General features: G+C 42.1%; 1 protein-coding gene and 1 long non-coding RNA gene across 2 annotated transcripts in view; one reads left to right on the top strand and one right to left on the bottom strand.

Moving 5' to 3' along the window:
• The window catches only part of LOC138977924 (uncharacterized), a 188,131-nt gene that overhangs the window by 107,724 nt on the left and 70,407 nt on the right, over positions 1–10,000 (top strand). The window lies entirely within an intron of this gene.
• Positions 4,259–5,932, bottom strand: LOC138977923 (uncharacterized). The gene is made up of 3 exons (XR_011459519.1): positions 5,714–5,932; positions 5,161–5,258; positions 4,259–4,487 (listed from the first exon to the last, which is right to left on the bottom strand). It is a non-coding gene; the product is annotated as an uncharacterized lncRNA (long non-coding RNA).

Genomic DNA, 10,000 nt, shown 5'->3' with positions numbered 1-10,000 from the left:
TTGTTTATCTTCTGCTTGTTTATCTTCTGCTTGTTTATCTTCTGCTTGTTTATCTTCTGCTTGTTTATCTTCTGCTTGTTTATCTTCTGCTTGTTTATCTTCTGCTTGTTTATCTTATGCTTGTCCTTCTTTTTGCTCTTCTTCTCTTCACAGTTTTGTTGTTGTTCCTCTTCTTGATTGGTTGATCTGACCCCAGCCTTTCCCTCCATCTCTTTACATTTCTCAATCGTCAAACAGATGAACTTGCAACTTCTTGCTCTTCTTGGGTGGGTTATATTGGGTGGGTTATATTGGGTGGGTTATATTGGGTGGGTTATATAGGGTGGGTTATATTGGGTGGGTTATATTGGGTGGGTTATATTGGGTGGGTTATATTGGGTGGGTTATATTGGGTGGGTTATATTGGGTGGGTTATATTGGGTGGGTTATATTGGGTGGGTTATATTGGTGGGTTATATTGGGTGGGTTATATTGGGTGGGTTATATAGGGTGGGTTATATTGGGTGGGTTATATTGGGTGGGTTATATTGGGTGGGTTATATTGGGTGGGTTATATTGGGTGGGTTATATTGGGTGGGTTATATTGGTGACACGACTTTTGAGTTGGGTTATATCAATGTTGTGTCCCCGCATGGTAAGTCATTCAAAGTTAAACATGTTTGACGTTTGCACTTCCGAATCGTGATGTACAGTTCGTACGCATGTACATTCTTCTTCTACTTCTTCTTCTTGGAGTAATTTATATTTACTTTCCCGCATGGCAAGTAATGCCGTGCCCACCCTATCCCGTGCCCATCGCGGCCCTGGAATGAAGGCCTTTAAGACGTGTGCAGCCCACTTTTTCTGCTTTAATTCGGTATGTGGGCTATCAGCCAAAAAGCCAAGCTAAAGAGCGGGTCTCAGTGCGTGCAATTCAGGGCATCGTTTACACGGAGCCGGGCGGCCGGTGATTAAATTCGTCTTGATCAACTCGGAATCCCCACATCAGTGTCAATGTTTGCAGTGCGGCTCGGCCTGCCTGTGAGCCGAGCTGCAGCTAGCATGGCGGTAACAGAGCATCGCCACCGTGATTGACACCAGTCAGCAGACAGGTGGTGAAAGGGCGGTAACTCTAACGTCTGTGGACCGGAAGTGTTAGCAGAGTCTATGCATCCCTTTCGCCTTGCGACTCGGTATCAGGACGGCGTACAAGCCAGGGGTACCTCATAGGTGCATACATGGCCAACTGACAGCGCTACATGTCTGATACGCTCTTACAGGGTGAACCCCCCCCCCCCCCCCACAAAAATATGCAACCCCCCAAAACTTCTAGAAACGTCTAATGACCGAATTACTTCATATTAGTTATACATTAATTGCAGCCTATGCATGATCCACAGACAAGTGGGAAGCTTGTAGTTCCAATAGTCCCAACACAATTCCCAATTCAGTGATCGACTGAACTGTACGAGATGTCAGCATTAAGCGGAAGCCACACTAACCCGCTAAGCCATCTAGGACTACTCCAGATAGTTACCTTTGGGGTCATTTGAAGGGCCTAGTTTACTTAGTATACCATTACCAATCGTACACAATCAGTGACTTAAATACAGCAATTACAGGCAGGATCATGGTATTTCCCATGTCATGTCATGTCATGTCATTGATGAATTTTGCTCGCCATTGCGCAAGTGTGATTTTACAACGAAAGGGGTAATTTTTTGACTCATTTGAGTTTTGCAAATATCTTCATAGTTTGTGTGCATGAACTTCAGTTTGTTCACGACCATTCCACAAAGTGTGTTGTCTATAGGTAAAATGGTCCGACGTTTACCTTCTCTGCAAGAGGTTTACCAAATTATCCGTATGAAATTGGCAATGCCACGAACGTTTTCCTGTCTAAGGATTGCTCTGAACATAGCTGTAACCGCTCTGCCGTGTAAAGGCAGAAGGAAGCAAGTCCATGAAACATAGTTTCGAGAAAATCGACTTTTTGTGTTTGCATCACTGTTTTGGAATGAAAAGCCTAAAATGATGTTTTTGTTTGCTGATAACATGAAGGACATTATTGTGCGTTTCTGCTATGAATATTAAAACCCTCTTTTGATTCATCACTTAGAAATAATGATTTTTGTGGACTTACTGCCTTTTGCCGAATTAATTCCCCAAACTCATTCACTCAAAAATAATGGTAAAAGGCAGTAAGAGGACATACTGCTTTCTGCCAAATTATATCCCGACTTAAATCTTATTTTTTAAAAATGGCAAAAAGCAGCATTGGACTTACTGCTTTCTGCCATATTATATCCTGGGCGATATATCTGGCTGAGAAAAGGGCATAGAGCAGCAAGTGGACTTACTGCTTTCTGCTAATTTATTATCTCCGAAAATTGAAAGTAAAAGAAAATACACGCAACACTGCTTTTGGAACTTTTTTTCAAATGTGACTTTACGTCCAATGATTTCGTGAATTTCTGAATGCACAAACAACTTCCTTGGTGAACAATCTTGTATTTTCTTTTGTGATTAACTGAGACAAATGTTCCCGTTTTCTGAAATTTCAACACATGCTCAAGTTAGTCTTTGTCTTGGTTCCTCGTTTTGCTTATCGATCTGTGGTCGCTCACTCATGATTAACTTTATTGTTAATCCGTTCTTGTGTCATTGATATCGTTTAAAAAGACCATTATTTTTGAGTCACTTGAGAAAAAGTGACTCTATGTAATCGGTCAGTGTTAGTCTGTCCGGCCGGCCGTCCGTAGACACCACCTTAACGTTGGACTTTTCTCGGAAACTATCAAAGCGATCGGGCTCATATTTTGTTTAGTCGTGACCTCCAATTACCTCTACACTTTAACGATGGTTTCGTTGACCTTTGACCTTTTTCAAGGTCACAGGTCAGCGTCAAAGGAAAAATTAGACATTTTATATCTTTGACAAAGTTCATCGGATGTGATTGAAACTTTGTAGGATTATTCTTTACATCAAAGTATTTACATCTGTAGCCTTTTACGAACGTTATCAGAAAAACAAGGGAGATAACTAGCCTTTTCTGTTCGGCAACACACAACTTAACGTTGGGCTTTTCTCGGAAACTATAAAAGTGACCGGGCTCAAATTTTATGTGAACGTGACTCATTGTGTTGTGAATAGCAATTTCTTCCTGTCCATCTGATGCCTCATATAATATTCAGAACTGCGAAAGTGACTCGATCGAGCGTTTGCTCTTCTTGTTAATACAAGTCTTGATACTCTCTTTTGATATTCACAAGACAAATATTGACTTGAACGCAAGTCTTTTAACATTAAAATAAAAATCTAAGAAAACGTTTACACACACACACACGCTTTTTATCCTGCTGCTTGTCTGTAACACACACACACACACACACACACACACACACACACACACACACACACACACACACATACACACACACACACACACACACATACACACACACACACACACACACACACACACACACTTTTCTTTCCTTCTCACTGTCTTTCTCGCTTTCGTTTGCTAATAAGAATTAGAATCCAGGATCTGACAATAAGACGTTTTATTTATTGAGTTTGAGTCTTGACTAACGATTTACAAAGGACACAAAATTAAAGCAACAGCATGACAAAAATAACTAGTGTGTCAAGCCGCCATTATACCAGAATTAAGAATAGGTCATCGTGCAGTCTTGATTTCCAAAGTACATGAAATTAAAGCAACAGCATGACAAAAAGAACTGGTTTGACAAGCCGCCATTATACCAGAATTAACAATAGATAATCGTGCAGTCTTGATTTCCAAAGGACACAAAATTAAAGCAACAGCAAGACAAAAAGAAATGGTTTGACAAACCGCCATTATACCAGAGTTAACAATATTATCGTGCAGTGTTGACTTTCAGCTGAAGTGTTCCACTTTTGAACAAAATTTGTTTAATTAGTCTTGAAAACTGTGTGATAAACTATATAAACATTTGTAGTTGTACACCATTTGCTACATTTGCTAGTAGAATTACATAGTAATTCACACACTGTCCACAAACATTGTAGTTGAGTGTTCAACTAGCAAAACCACAAACCTGCAAACTATGATGTAGTATATTTATTTATTACCCTATCTACCCCAGTTACAGTCTACATCCCTTCTAAAACTATTAACTGACATTCTGCCATCCGGCTGATGACAATTATCAACTACAGCGATTAACTGGATGCAGATTTTTTTCCATGAGCCTGTTTTGATAACTAACAAACAACATACAATCCCCCCCCCCCCCCCCCACCTCCTCCCCCTCCTCGTCCCCACGTTCTGCATCTCTGCGCTCAGCATCTGTTATTGTCAAACTGAAAGTTGTCAGTATTACTCCTCTTCCTCTTCTTTGGCCCATAACCGTCGTATGTTGCTGGCATTTTCATTTGGGCAAGTTCCATTGTGGCCTCTTCTCCTGCAAGCCGAGGTGGTTGTTTCTCGCAGTTGCAACCTGCCAGCAACGCTTACACATCTGTCAAATGAAAAGGCAGCAAAAGTGAGACATTTTATTGACAAATCTCCTCCCCACCCTCCTTCACATCATCCTTTTCCTCTCCCGCGCACATCACCTCCCCCCCCCCCCCCCCCCCCCGGGCTACTATAATGACAAACGATTACTGCTGCTGCTGCTGATACTAATACTACTGCAACTTTCTTTCTTTATTTGGTGTTTAACGTCGTTTTCAACCATTCAAGGTTATATCGCGACGGGGAAATGGGGGAGATGGGATAGAGCCACTTGTCAATTGTTTCTTGTTCACAAAAGCACTAATCAAAAAATTGCTCCAGGGGCTTGCAACGTAGTACAATATATGACCTTACTGGGAGAATGCAAGTTTCCAGTACAAAGGACTTAACATTTCTTACATACTGCTTGACTAAAATCTTTACAAAAATTGACTATATTCTATACAAGAAACACTTAACAAGGGTAAAAGGAGAAACAGAATCCGTTAGTCGCCTCTTACGACATGCTGGGGAGCATCGGGTAAATTCTTCCCCCTAACCCGCGGGGGGGCGCAATACTACTGCAACGAAAATGATGTAAAGATGTTGCTCGTTTTAAAATATACCTCTTCAGCCCGAGAAAAGAAAGGAATGAAAAAATGTTGCACGCTATTTTTGGCTGTGTCAGTGAAACATACCTTGTTTTGGGCCCTTGAACATAAAGGGTCAGTGGTGGCGAGTATCCCTCAGTGTGCTGCAGCTGTCGTCGCTGCCTGTCCCACTTCGACTCACATTTCTGTCAAATACAATAGGACATAATACTTATTCCGATGGTTGGAAGCACAAAGAGACCGGAGAACAATCCTCCAGTATAATGTCATACTGTTCCAGATCTAACACGCTGTCAGCGCTCAAGACCACAAGTCACTCATTCTAGATCAAAACAACTATCTCTTTGTATTAGAAACATGCTAAATGCATCCATAAATATCATGATGAAAATACGGAGCAGAAGTGAATAGTCAAGAAGTCACGGTAGAAGTAGCGTACAACAACAAAACTATAATAAATGGGCATTTGAACTATGGCATTTTACTTGCTAGCTCCATAATACAAGTGCACATTAGAATACCCAAATCAGTCAGAAAATCTGTGTTGTCGTAAATTCTCATACACCTAGAGAGAGAGAGTCATTTCAGACCGGAACGCAAAACTGCCAACAACAAAAATGAAACAAACAAACCAACTTACTGTTGCTTCGGATAGTTGAACACGTCGGCAGCAGCTCTCATCGCCATTTTCCCCGACAAAGGCCAGGGAAATAATGATACAATAAGCTTAGTTCTGATTGGTTAACCGCAGTCAGGATTACAAAAGGGTGAACGCGATTGGCTAATGGACATAGAGCGCTAAACCATGCAAACTCGTTTTGAGGCTTGCAAGGAAGTAAGTCCAGTGCAAACCTGAAAACCAAAAGTCTCTGGACTTGCTTCCATTTGCCGATTTTTATCCTTTGATTAATTTTTTTTTAGTGGACTTACTTCTTCAAAAAGTCCATAAATATTGATCGCACATCTTAGAAATTTTGACACAAGATGCGCCTTTTTCCCCTCTGCATTATGATATGAAAATCTCATTTTTACCAAATTTGGACTTACTGCCTTCTGCCAATACACGGCAGCGCTGTCTTCATGTCACCGATAATGAGAAGGGACAGGGGGTGCTTTTGCATGCATGGACATTCAGATAATCCAACAGGTAAAAGTTTGGAGGGTTGAAATCGGTATGGGTCAAGCCTCGTTCTGGTGCGTTGATCCATGGAATCGGTATGGGTACCGCTCAATGTCAAACCTCGTACTGGTGCGTTGATCCATGGAATCGGTATGGGTACCGCTCAATGTCAAACCTCGTACTGGTGCGTTGATCCATGGAATCGGTATGGGTACCGCTCAATGTCAAACCTCGTTCTGGTGCGTTGATCCATGGAATCGGTATGGGTACCGCTCAATGTCAAACCTCGTTCTGGTGCGTTGATCCATGGAATCGAAACCTTTTGTATGTATAAGAGCACAACAATTAGACCATGCGACCTGGACATGCTACCCAAGCTACTCTTTTGGTCTGGTCATGCTACCCAAGCTACTCTTTTGGTCTGGTCATGCTACCCAAGCTACTCTTTTGGTCTGGTCATGCTACCCAAGCTACTCTTTTGGTCTGGTCATGCTACAGCTGAAGGTAATGTACACCAAATGTGAAGTAATTCGACCTTAAGATGTACATGTAGAAATGATTTAGGATTGTTCAGGGTTGCACTGTTTGTGGTCACGCTGTACATGGCCAACAATAAGGTCAGCGTCATCACTGCATGTACATTGAAAATGTAGAGAGATAAGTCAATCAGTGTACATTGAAAATGTAGAGAGATAAGTCATTCAGTGTACATTGAAAATGTAGAGAGATAAGTCAATCAGTGTACATTGAAAATGTAGAGAGATAAGTCATTCAGTGTACATTGAAAATGTAGAGAGATAAGTCAATCAGTGTAGATGTCGGTCTTGTGGTTGCACAGGGAGAACGAACGAACGAACGATCTTTATTACTCAAGGATGGATATTTTAGGCTGACAGTAATGTTATGCTGTGATTCGTGTGTATGTTTGTTTGAAGGTTTTGTGTGTGTGTTTGTGTGGTGTTTTTTTCCATTCGTTTTGTGTGTGTGTGTGTGTGTGTGTGTGTGTGTGTGTGTGTGTGTGTGTGTGTGTGTACGTGTGTGTGTGTGTGTGTGTGTGTGTGGTGTTTTTTCCATTCGTTTTGTGTGTGTGTGGTGGTTTTTTTCATTCGTTTTGTGTGTGTGTTTGTGTGTATGTGTGTGTGTGTGTGTGTGTGTGTGTGGTGTTTTTTTCATTCGTTTTGTGTGTGTGTGTGTGTGTGTGTGTGTGTGTGTGTGTGTGTGTGTGTGTGTGTGTGTGTGTGTGTGTGTGTGGATGTGTGTGTGTGTTTGTTTGTTTGTTTGTTTTCGTTGGTTGCATTATTTGTTTGTTGATTGTTTGTTTTGTTTTGTGTGTGTGTTTATTTGGTGTGTGTTACTGTGTTACTGTGTTACTGTGTTACTGTGTTACAGTGTTACTGTGTTACAGTGTTACTGTGTTACTGTGTTACTGTGTCACTGTGTTACTGTGTTACTGTGTTACTGTGTTACTGTGTTACTGTGTTACTGTGTCACTGTGTTACTGTGTTACTGTGTTACTGTGTTACTGTGTTACTGTGTTACAGTGTTACTGTGTTACAGTGTTACTGTGTTACAGTGTACGGGCAAACCGCTGATTTTCAGCAAAAGGACGGGCGTGCTGTCGCCACAGATCGGCTGACGCAACAAAGTTCTAAAATATTAAATCAGATTATGACCATAAAAATATAAAATCAGATAAATATAATGAAAAACATAAAATCAGCTAGTGGTGACAAGACGCGGCGCGAGGAACCGGACTAAGCGGGGCAAAGTTCTCATAATCCGATTTCACCGCCCCAGCATTCCGCAAAAAGTCCCGTTCGCCTGCTGTCTCTCCAAATAGCCCCCCTCCCGTGTTTCTCGCCTGCTGTCTCTCCAAATAGCCCCCCTCCTGTGTTTCTCGCCTGCTGTCTCTCCAAATAGCCCCCCTCCCGTGTTTCTCGCCTGCCGTCTCTCCAAATAGCCCCCCTCCTGTGTTTCTCGCCTGCTGTCTCTCCAAATAGCCCCCCTCCCGTGTTTCTCGTTCCTTTTCCTCCTTGTATTGTCGGTGCTCCAATGGCTCCGCCATGTGTAATAGGCTTTTTTAAACAAAATATTGTGTATGAAAGAGCAAACATCGCCTTCATCCTGCTACTTACAAAATGACAAGTCGATTGTAAGAGAACATCAATACAGGTATCGACCTTACAGTCAAGTTTGACAAGTCACTGGCAGGAGTACATCCATGCTGGCGTCAACCTTACAGTCAAGTTTGACAAGCAAGAAAAAATCCATTCTATTTCGTAAAAAAATCGGTTTGCTGTGTTTGTTGTGTGTGGTGTTATTTAATCTTGATGCGAGCTATTTGTTGAAGTGATTAAGTTCGAGTCGCTGTCTGTCTTGGAATGTGTGTATAGAGAGGACTATAGGGCCACACTTCCAGAAAATATTGCACGAAACCCTAACAGCGGCTGTAAACACCCTTCGCACGGTGTGAGGGAAGGACGGAAAAGCCCTAACGGTTGTATGACGCATCGGCTAGAATGACTTCGTTGCTGACGCCATTCTTAAGTTAAAGGGCTACAATGGACAAACAAGACTATTTCTCTAATCGCCCAAAGAGCGATACAATTCTAGTTGGGATGGCGGGGGAGAGGGGGGGGGGGGGGGTATAAGTATGTCATCACACACACGGAATACTTATAACATAAGTGGCATGTATCGCTCAGTTATTCAACATTAAAACGGCTGATTTGAGCAGTGTTTCGAGACTGGGACTTCTCCCCTTTGTGTCCGCTGCAGTATTTTGAATTCCATCCTACTTGTCGACCCGAGCAGAGCCTTTATTTCACACCTTGCAGGTGCAAACTGACATTATTGCACACCCTGCAGGTACAAACTGACATTTCACACCCTGCAGGTACAAACTGACATATTTCACACCCTGCAGGTACAAACTGACATATTTCACACCCTGCAGGTACTAACTGACATATTTCACACCCTGCAGGTACAAACTGACATATTTCACACGCCACAGGTACAAACTGACATAGTTCACACCTTGCAGGTACAAACTGACATAGTTCACACCTTGCAGGTACAAACTGACATATTTCACACCTTGCAGGTGCAAACTGACATATTTCACACCTTGCAGGTGCAAACTGACATATTTCACACCTTGCAGGTGCAAACTGACATATTTCACACCTTGCAGGTACAAACTGACATTTCACACCCTGCAGGTACAAACTGACATTATTGCACACCCTGCAGGTACAAACTGACATTTCACACCCTGCAGGTACAAACTGACATAGTTCACACCCTGCAGGTACAAACTGACATTATTTCACACCCTGCAGGTACAAACTGACATTATTTCACACCCTGCAGGTACAAACTGACATATTTCACACCCTGCAGGTACAAACTGACATTATTTCACACCCTGCAGGTACTAACTGACATATTTCACACCCTGCAGGTACAAACTGACATATTTCACACCCTGCAGGTACAAACTGACATATTTCACACCCTGCAGGTACAAACTGACATATTTCACACCCTGCAGGTACAAACTGACATATTTCACACCCTGCAGGTACAAACTGACATATTTCACACCCTGCAGGTACAAACTGACATATTTCACACCCTGCAGGTACAAACTGACATATTTCACACCCTGCAGGTACAAACTGACATATTTCACACCCTACAGGTACAAACTGACATATTTCACACCCTACAGGTACAAACTGACATATTTCACACCTTGCAGGTACACACTGACATATATCACACGGTACAGGTACAAACTGA

Source organism: Littorina saxatilis, linkage group LG10, assembly GCF_037325665.1.
Source record: "Littorina saxatilis isolate snail1 linkage group LG10, US_GU_Lsax_2.0, whole genome shotgun sequence".
NCBI lineage: Eukaryota > Metazoa > Mollusca > Gastropoda > Littorinimorpha > Littorinidae > Littorina > Littorina saxatilis.
This window is presented reverse-complemented; position numbering and strand designations above follow the sequence as displayed.